The 8,164-nt window shown below is 39.3% G+C and overlaps 1 non-coding gene across 1 annotated transcript; it reads left to right on the forward strand.

Annotated features, from left to right (window-relative positions):
- Positions 1–7,445: 7,445 nt before the first annotated feature.
- LOC112621930 lies at positions 7,446–7,585 on the forward strand. Its single transcript, XR_003118851.1, has one exon. It is a non-coding gene; the product is annotated as a small nucleolar RNA SNORA67 (small nucleolar RNA).
- Positions 7,586–8,164: the final 579 nt, after the last annotated feature.

The following is an 8,164-nucleotide window of genomic DNA, read 5'->3' on the forward strand; positions in this document are numbered from 1 at the left end:
CAGAAATAGGATAGGACATGAACTGGTTACCATAAAAAATTATTGCTCTACAGTCTGTGGGAAGGCTTTCTTCCCACTCTTTATCTCATATGGTATTCCTGGAAGAATTCTCCTTTAGCAGAAAGTAAAATATTATAAATGGATGGATTTCAAGCTACCTTTGCTCTTCTTGGACAGATATTTTAGTCATAATTCATTTATCAAGGGGTATCTTCAACCCTAATGCTTCCAGTTTTATGTAAATCATGCTAAAAGAACGAACCAAAATTGTGAAAAGGAAGAGTGCGTTTTCTAAAATCAAGTTATTTTTATACTCAAATAAGCCAACTTTTAAAAAAGATTAAAATATATTTCTACTGATGACTTCATTTTGCCACATGGCAAAAAATAATTTTTCAGCCCTAGCTTGCCTTTGGGAATCAGAGGTACATGAGAACTAGGCTTACCCCTTGAGATTGAAAAGGCCAAGTTTATCTGATGGGAGGTCAGCAAAGCTGACCAATATTACAATGCCAGAAGTGGGCCTTTGAAGCTATATCATCTAGGGAAGAGGGGACTGGCTAGAGACCAGTCAGCTGCAAAGAACTAAGATACATTTCATAGAAGAAGCAGAACTGAAGTAAGATTCAACCACTTACTGTCAATAGAGGGAAGCTTTTTGTTTGTTTTATTTTAAAACTTCCAAGAAATTTTAAAGCAAAGCAGGTACAGTGAAAGTATTTCTACTAGAGAAAGAATGATAATATTTATGCAATTAAATCATTTTATACCCTTGGCCATAGTCATCATTTGTGCTTGAAGTAACTATAGTGGTTTATTTTTTATTTCTAATTGTATCTCTGAAATAAAAGGATATAATAGAGATGGAAAATGAATGCCACACCTCTCCCCATACCCACACCCCAAGTATGTGTCACTGCCCTGGTAACCCTTGTCCTCACCACTTTTATGTTCTTCTTAGTGTAATTGAGAAACTGCTATTACGGTTAAAAGTAAAACAGAATGGTTGTGATGAATCAGATATAAAAACCAGCTAAAACCTCATGACACACTTAAAACCTGGTCATTCTTATGCTTTAGATACAACCAAAGTTCTTGGCAAATATATATTTGCTGTTATTTCTTTCCTTAAGTAACCATAAGAAAGTCTTTCTTGTTTAGTTTGTTAAGATCTTCTATGTATTAGAAGAATTATCTATATTATATACTACTAAGCCACTATTACCAGTAGCAATACAAATTTTTCATAAGTAAATATTTTATAAGAGCAAATTTATACTGTGTAAAGTTTATTTCTAATAATATTGATGCCCATAATGAACTAAACCTATTTGCACTAAAAGTGTTTTCATTTGCTGTGCTTATGCAAATTCATAACTGCACAATCCTCATTAATATTCTTACTACTACATCATGTGAAATGCATTTGATGGTGATCTCACATAAACTTTGTGCCAGTGCTCAAAATCTGGGCAGAGACCTCATGCAAATGGCCTGTATGATGGATTGATGCATTGCACAGGTTCATCAGGATAATGATCTGTCTACATTTTGTCAATTGTGCCTGCATTTGCAGCAGCAATTGTCATTTCCACTTTTCTATCGTAAGTAAATGTGTTCAAAATGGTTTTCATGTTTTCCATGGAAAAGACTACTTTGCTACTTCCTGTTCACAGATATATTTCCACACATTTCTAGCAAAGCAAACGTGTCATATTAATGGAATCCTGTTTTTGCCTTCATTCATTGAAATTTAAAACCCTACTGTTGTAGCACCTTCACAAATTGTGACTCAAAACCTTAGTTGCTGTGCCAGGCTCCAGCAGTCAAGCAACTAGACTGCAGATTACATTGAACATACAGCTTCTTTGGGGCTCTGTAGATTTAATAGCTCGGTTAATTTGTTTTGATTTGTTTTGTTCTTGTCCTACTAAGTTCTTATTTATTTCTTTATTTCTTTCTGTTTTCTTTATTTCTGTTTTCTTTATTTCTGTTCAGAGCAAATTGCTTATATGTCAGATATCTTAGCTCTACATATTCTATGATTTGAAATGCTAGTATTTCTTGGTAATCAAACCCTTTAATTTATCAGCATTTTGAGATTGTTTTAAAAATCCCTATAGAAGACCAAAAGAGATCCAACCTACCCGTGGTCAGCGGGTTATGGACAGCCATGTGCCCTTGCTGGGCTTATTATGAGGCCTTTGATCCCAAATTATTTTGTCTGTGATACCTTGAGGGAAACTTGAGACATAATTCTATAAACCTGTTTTCTATTTCAATTACATGCATGTCCATTTGGCTAATTCCTAACCTTCAACTCAACCATAAGGAAACAGTTCTGACTCTTCAAACTCAGTGATGTAATTTTGTTTATTATGTGCTAATGTTAGTACCTTCTTGGGTCTGTGTTAAGTGTTTAACATGCCTTATTTCATAATCTAACCGACCATTAGCTATCTCCAGAATTTACCTCTTGGTGTCCTCCTGCTACATTATACTTTAGATCCCTCTGACCACCTTTCCTTCTTCTAACAAAGGAGCTAACTTCTGAGGTGGTGCCCTTACTGTCACTGTTCCTAGAAATCTCTGCTCCAAAATCTTCCAACTTGTACCTTCCTATCATTTAAATCTCTGATGAAATGTCACCTGTCAGTGAGGTCTTGCTTTATCTCTCATTCTAAATTACTTTTAAATTACTATCCCCACCCCCACATGCCCATCACACAAACAAACAAGGACATTTCCAAAGAAACTATTGGTATGGGGTTTCCAGTAAGAATGATTGGGAGCTTAAACTGGCAAACATGCCATCAATTTGTTAGGCCAAGACTCTGAACATAAATATAAGGTTAAAATATTTTATTTTCCACAATATGGTCTTGAAGTATCTTCTGTAACAGAATAATAATCATTTGCATGATGAGGGCATTCAATTTCATTTTAATTCTTCACAAAACAGCATTGTATATAAGAATTTTCATGAGATGAAGAATAAATCAGAAACAATTTGTGAAGGCACTTAGCACTGTGCCTAAAATATAGTAGATGTTCAGCAATGCTTGTTGGCTGGGCACGGTGGCTTACACCTGTAATTTCATCACTTTGGGAGGCTGAGGTGGGCGGATTACTTGAAGCCAGGAGTTCCAGACCAGCCTGGCCAACATGGCAAAACCACGTCTCTACTAAACTTACAAAAATTAGCTGATTTTGGTGGCACATGCCTCTAATCTCAGCTACTCAGGAGACTGAGGCAAGAAAATTGCTGGAACCCAAGAGGCAGAGGTTACTATCTGGCCCTTTACAGGAAAACTTTGCTGATCCCCCTGCTATAGAGGTAGGTACTAAGGTCTCCATAGCTGCCCTGACACTTTCCCAGATTCTGAGAATTAATGAGTAGACCAGATAATCCTTACATTGAAGTGTTAATAACTTGTCCGATATACAGAATGGCTTTTCACTTCTGTGCTGAAGATTGGAAAGGAGAAAAACCACTGTTAGAAATTTTTGGTGGAGGACGGGAGACATTACAAGGAAAAGCATCTTCTTCCCCAGTACAAACTGCCAGATGCTAGAGCATCATACTTTACCATGCTTACCCCGATGTATACCCAGGCCTGCCGCTGCCAAAAAAAAAGAGTGGTAATAAAACAGAAGCCCTAGCATTTCTCTAGCCTAAACAAGGAACTCCTTGATATTCTCTGTGAGAGTTCCACTAAATTCTCTGTAAGTGAGCCCAGCACCAACTCTCCCTGCAGCTGCACAGCCAGACATCTGGGCCAGAACTGATGGCATAATTAGGTCTCAAACCAGGTGTAAGTGCAATCAGAGTGGTAAATACGTGACCGCATCCTTGGTGAACCTTGTGCTCCTCCCTACACCAAAAAGAGGCATGCTGATTGTATGTGTTTCTCGAAAAGATTTCATTACATAAGGGTAATTGTCACAAGTCAAAGAATGTACAGGGTCATCCACACTGTAGGAGTTACGTTTTACTGGAACTTGCCATAAATTGACAGAGGAAGAGATCCCAGGCAGAAGGATAAAAGAGATCAAAATAGAGTTCCTCAAATGAGGACAGAGAGGAATGTACCTAGGGGCTCAAAAGGGAGGCTGTGCTTCTCAGAGATTCTGGGTCACTTGCTATGACATGTAGTTCAATGTTCAGGATTCTCATATAGAAGACTCCAGAGATTCTTCTCTCTAGTAATAGCCTGACAAATCACATTTCATTTTCTCAAGGAGGGGTCAGGTAATCACTTTTCCTCTAGCTCTAATATAATTGCACGGACAGGTCGGGGGTAGCACTAGCGTGACATCAGATGGCCTTAGCCTGAATCTCATCTTCACCACCTATTAGCTGCCTCATTTTTCTGCACTGTAAAAAAGTGGTACCTATTTATACTATTGTTTATTAATAATGAAGATAATTCAAGTAAAAGTGTTTACCACTGAGATAGGCAAGATTAACCAGTATGAAAGCCACTATAGAAGACATTGCTAATGCTCTGGCTAATGCCCATCCCTCCCCATACTTTATTTGAAAACAGATGCCTAAGAATGCTCAGAGTCAGTACCCAGTTCCAAGCAAAACAGCATGATCTGTTTAGACCAATTCTGACGATTCTATTCGCCACTTTCCCAAACTCCCTTGCAGTTGGGGCTTGCAGGTGCCCCATTTCTATCCAATGAGATCTTTAGCAGAAAGTTCTTGGTTATGAGGAGAGGGAGGGAGGTAGGAAGGGTAGTTCTGGGTAAGCTTTTGTTTTCCCAGGCAGAAGGAAACAGACAAAGAGGTAACAAACATGAGGAAAAGGCCATAAGAATCTCAGAGTCAAAGTGCTGACACCCCTGAGCCACTGAACCAATACTCTAGATTCCCTAGGTTGTGAGAAAAGTAAAACTCTATCTGTTGTGCATTATCTTCCTTTCAGCCATTTTTAAAAATGGATTAGACCAAATACAAATATCAAATTGTACTGATGAAAAATTATTTTTAATTTTCCTAGAAATTTGCTAGTCATCACTATGGGAATGGGAAAATTTAAAAAGTGAAAATGTCCACTAGTTTCCTCACCTCAACGTACACCCAAGCAAGTGTGTGTTTAGGATCCCCTTCTCTCCTGCCCTGCTAGAAACTTACAACGCCATGAGAGGGAGTCCTGGCTGCCACAGGGAGCACATTTTCCCTTAAGGCTACAGGGATACAGACACAGGACAATAAAAAGTAGCTAACACTTTTTGAGTGCTTACTGTATGCCAGAGACTGTTCTAAAAGTATTACAAAATTGACCCATTTAATACAATCTTCTATCCACTGATATGGGTACTATTATGAACTCCATTTTACAAAACTGTGTTTAGAAACTTAAAAGTCACAGAAAAGTTAAGTTACTTGCCTAAGCTCACACAGCTAGAAAGTGCCCAGGATTCAAACTCAAGCACTGAGTCTGTGAATTTAAGCACTACACATTAGTTCCTCTCCCTCTAAGAAGAATGGCAACAGGCCCAAGTTCAGCAAGATAAGGAGTTAAAATTGACCTGGAACATTGATCTGGCAAACCTTTTGAAAATCCCAATCTCAAATTTTGCCAAGTCATCTGTTTCTCTAGCTCTTAGAAGTATCTACCATGTGAGGAAATAGGTCAGTTGATTTAGAAAGAGAAACAATCTAAATGCCTACAAACAAATAGAGAGTAGATGTTTAACTTTAAAAAGAATGATAAAGAGACCCATTCAAGGGGAGAGAAATGTGTGGAGAGATAAAGATATAAAAGTAGCAGTCCAGAATTTAGAAGTTTTGGAATATTTATTCCTGTCAGTACCAGCTCTCTTGGCTGTCAGGATATGTGTTTACTGTCATATTTTCCTCCAAATATTGAGTTAAAATGTGCCCACAACAAGCATTCTAGCACCTAACCAGGGAAACTACCCATCTATCTACTTAAGCAACAGTCTAGAAATAGCCTAGAATTACAGCAATCTTAAGTTCATCTGATCTTACATAAACCTATTATTGGCCGGGTGCTGTGGCTCACACCTGCAATTCCAGCACTTTGGGATCCCAAGGGTTGTGGGTAGGGGGCAGATCACTTGAGGCCAGGAGTTCAAGACCAGCCTGGCCAACATGGTGAAACCCCATCTCTACCAAAAATACAAAAATTAGGCAGGCGTGGTGACACGCGCCTGTAGTCCCAGCTACTTGGGAGGCTGAGGCAGGAGAATCATTTGAACCCAGGAGGGGGAGGTTGCAGTGAGCTGAGATCGTGCCACTGCACTCCAGTCTGGATAACAGATTGAGACTGTCTAAAAAAAAAAAAAAAGAAAAAGAAAAAACTTATTGGGGGACAAACATACATTAGTGTGAGCTAAGTTGTCCTGTTTGGGGTGAATAACAGGGTTAAATAAGACAATTTTAAAATTCCCTTTTCATATGGTACCTGAAGTAAATTATGTAAAATTTCATTGTAAGAGAAATAAATGGCTTAAGTAATCAGTAAAAGTACCTTTTGTTTCTAGTGGCCCTTGGTAACCATTGCAGTATTTCTAATGGAGACCAAATTCATGTTTGTTTGCATGCTCATCTGTTCAAGATATAAACTATTGAGTTCTTGCAATGTGACAGACGCTGTGTAAAATCATTAACAAAGAAAGAGATGTGACTCATATTCCTTCTATTTCTTCCTAGAGCCCTTAGGAGTAGAAAATAACTTGTATGCTGGTACATTAATGTGTCTTCTATTTGCCTGTACCCATGAAACAGAACCATGAATTCTCTCATAATCATAATAGCGGCAGAGTTAACTCTTCCAGAGAGGGTCTGTTTGAAAAGTAATTAGCATTTGAATTGAGAAATGATTGATGACTTGAAGACAATAAAGTGTTTATTTATTTATTTTTTATTTTTTTGGTTTTAAGGAGAGGAGAGTTTAATAGGCAAGAAGGAAGGCAGAAGACAGAAGGAAGAAGCTTCCCTGTACAGAGAGGGAGAGGGGCTCTAGAGCCAAAAGAGGAAGTCCTCACCTGCCACAGATACCAGCTAGATATATATGCAGAGGCTGGAGGAGGCAATGTCTGATTTGCATAGGGCTCAGGGGATTGGTTTGATCAGGCATGTCATTGACATAGCCACGAAAAAGCTGGTTCTCCCACTCTAGCCTTTTAATATGCAAATGTAGGGCGCCCTGGATGTTCTACACACATGGAGATATGTGTGGAGATATGTCGAGAGTCAGGTAGGCAACCTTTGATATGCAAATGCAGGCCATTAGAAACTGGGTCCACCCAACACGGGATTCCCATGGCCTTCATGCCCTTGCCTGACAATGAAGTGTTTAATGCAGGGACTCCAAAAAGAGAAGATTGACTTTTAAAATCATTTGATAAATGCCTGGAGGATTCACCTAACTGATTTCATTCTTTCTTGCTTTAAAACACATATTCCTATCCAAGGCGATTCCCTCTCCAAGGGGACATACAGTGCCCCTCTCAGGAAAGTAGCAACTTGGAATATAATCTGGCATGCCTAAGGTCTTTGAGGAACAGGGATGCTTATTTCCTCTGCCTTCCTTGGCTGCCTACATGGATACCTAAGTGTCTTCCCTTCAGGATAGATTGTCCTCTGATGTACATGCTGAAGAGTCATCTTTCTTGACGTAGGCCAGAGGCATTGATGTGCAGCAGGTTTCTTTAGTCATCAACTATGACCTTCCGACCAACAGAGAAAACTATATCCACAGAATTGGTTGAAGTGGATGGTTTGGCCATAAGGGTGTGGCTATCGACATGGTGACAGAAGAAGATAAGAGGACCCTTTGAGACACAGAGACCTTCTACAACACCTCCATTGAGGAAAGTCCCCTTAATGTTGTTGACTTCATCTGAGGGGCTGTCCTGCTACCTAGCCCCAGCCAGCCTTCAATGTTGGGGGGCTGAGGAGCAGCAGGAGGCACGAGGGAAGGGAGCCAAGGGATGGACATCTTGTCTTTTTTTCTTTGAATAAATGTCACTTTTTGAAGCAAAAGGAGGAACTGTGAACATTTTAGATACCCTTTTCTTTGGGGTAGGCCCCAGGCGCTGGCTTTTCTCCCAAAAAAACCCTAACCCATTTCCCTAACCTAGTAACCTCCAGATCCCAGAGGCTCTCTTCACCTCAACTGAGCTC

Source organism: Theropithecus gelada, chromosome 3 (genome assembly GCF_003255815.1).
Source record: "Theropithecus gelada isolate Dixy chromosome 3, Tgel_1.0, whole genome shotgun sequence".
NCBI lineage: Eukaryota > Metazoa > Chordata > Mammalia > Primates > Cercopithecidae > Theropithecus > Theropithecus gelada.